General features: G+C 35.0%; 1 non-coding gene across 1 annotated transcript; it reads left to right on the top strand.

Annotated features, from left to right (window-relative positions):
- Positions 1 to 353: 353 nt before the first annotated feature.
- On the top strand, positions 354 to 478 carry LOC114075477. Its single transcript, XR_003575923.1, has one exon. It is a non-coding gene; the product is annotated as a U6atac minor spliceosomal RNA (small nuclear RNA).
- The last annotated feature ends 1,941 nt before the right edge of the window (positions 479 to 2,419 follow it).

Raw genomic sequence — 2,419 nt, forward strand, 5'->3', positions numbered from 1 at the left:
TTTCCAATCATGAATAAGAAAGAATTCCCCAATGTTTGTTCCTTTTTGCGACCAATTCCAAATTTGACATTGAGGATAGTGTCATAAATCTTCGAATAAACAATAATGATATCTTCAAGATAGGATCTACTAACAAATAATGTGATCAATGAGGCTGTATATTACACGACAGCATGAAGGATGGAGTTTCTGCAAATGCCATAATTGACTAACTTCCATCAATCCATTAAAATATTTTCTTATGAAAACAGTTGTTGATGAATCATGACTTCTTTAACATATAGCAAATCCTTGAAATCGTCAACGCTTTAAATAGAACAAAAACCACTTGATTTCCCCTTAACCTATGGTTTGTGCTCATAAAAAGGAGAACTAGTTTGCATCTCCCTCTACATGGATAGAATCAACTTCGAGTTTTATCTGTTACCACACATCCCTTAAAGGTATTCCAACTCGGTGGATGAGCAAACAATGTTATCCAGTTGATGGTAGTGCCTCTCTAATAGAAAGATGTCTCAGGATCTAGCTTAGGGTATAGAAAAATCATTAGTAGGAGTTTTACCCTTCAAATGGGCCCTAACGGAGACAAAGATTCATTTAGGCTTCAATGTGGATATCAAACACTCTAAAAATAAAATGAAAAGACATTTTTTACGAAATTTAGCCATATCGTGCAAGGCACGTGCTTTATGTATTGAGATGCCAATAAAGAAAAGATTATTAAGCCTAATATTAACATATTTATGTTTCATCATATGTTACATTTAGTTTGGAGAACATTATACTTAGAGCTTTCTAGGAACGCTACAACATATCATAGTGTTTTTTAATTGATCATCTAAGCCTAAGGCTGTGGAAGCAATACTGATTTACAGTGGTCACACTGTGTTTTCAATGAATTTTTCTTAAGAGTTGAGTGTGTCTAGAGCCTTTTTGTAGTAGTTTTAATGTGTTATGTGTCTTGTTTTGCAGGAAAGATGTCCAGGTTAAAAACGCATAAGGCAGCTGGAAAAAGTGCAGATTTGCGACCTCTTAAGGCCATCGACGGACCGTAGGTGGTGACCGCCGATGGCAGTTCAAGTCTAAGTAAGAAGATTGGGGAAATCTGGCTAAGTGTGGAACTACTATAGCAAATGACGGTCCGTCGATTGGTTCAAAGAAGGTTACAGTACCCGACTTCTTCAAGATTCTAAGTGTGGAATGACGGAACAACGTCGATGGGGCATAGATGGATCGACGGACCATACTGCTGGTCCGTTGTTTGATTCAAAAAAAGGTGCTATTTGGTGAAGAAAAATTATTCCAAGTATGGACTGACGGAGACAGTTGACCGTCGTTCCATCGATTTCCTTATTTCAATTCCTTTTTATTAAGAACTATGCTTCTATAAGTAGGGGATGAAAACATTTTTTTTGGGTTAGTTACTATTATTATTGTTCTATTTTGTTTTAGAGATTGTTGGTTTCAAACTTTGGGCAATTAATCAATTTTCAGATTTGGTTTTTTCGGATTATCTTGCAATTTCAAGTTGATTTTGTGGGTTTCTTCTTATTGTTAAGTAAGTTTATGATTTCTTTACTCAATATTATTAATTGTTATCTCTCTTGCATGGGTAACTAAATACACAACTAGGGTTGTGGAAACAATGGTTAATTAACAAAGTAATCCTAGCAGCTAAGCAATTCTAAAATATTGTTTTTACATGTATTGATAATTTTTTCCATTTAGAAGTCTTTTTAACGGTTGCCAACGTTAGCACTCGTCTTATTGCTACTTGCTAGACCAAGGAGGTAGTAATAGTAAAAGAATTATCAACATAGATTTAGTGTGATACTATCTAATAGGTTAGTGCCGATTGGTGCGAAGTAACAACTAAGTCATACATCAATTATGATGTCTAATATGAGGTAAAAGTAAGGTTTTGTAGCTTATACACATGTAGCCGGACCAAGGTATGGGAAAACATTCTCTAGATGTAGGACCAAGGATTTAAAGATACATAACTTACTACTTTACATGCAAAACACTAGAAAAGAATTACTCTCGCTAGGTTTACGACGTTATGAACCTATGAGAACACCTATACCCTAGTTATTCTCACAACTTAATAAGAACTCAATATTTACTTTGTCTTCTTGTTAAACTTTAATTATTTAAGAAACTTGTTTCATAACCCCCCCCCCCCCATTTAATTACTTGCATTCGGAAAGACATTGGCTAAGTAGACGTAATTGTAAGTTAAAGTTAAGTCTAGAGCATTTTCCTCAGGATCGACCCCAACCTACTAGTTGGGTTCTTTACTTTATTACGACCATTTATACTCTGTGATTTGATTGTATCATTTTTTGGCGCACTGCCGGGGAATCTGGCTTTTAGAATAACTTGAATTACATTATTGAAATTTAGTGAACGATTTCCT

This window comes from Solanum pennellii, chromosome 12 (assembly GCF_001406875.1).
Source record: "Solanum pennellii chromosome 12, SPENNV200".
Taxonomy (NCBI): domain Eukaryota; kingdom Viridiplantae; phylum Streptophyta; class Magnoliopsida; order Solanales; family Solanaceae; genus Solanum; species Solanum pennellii.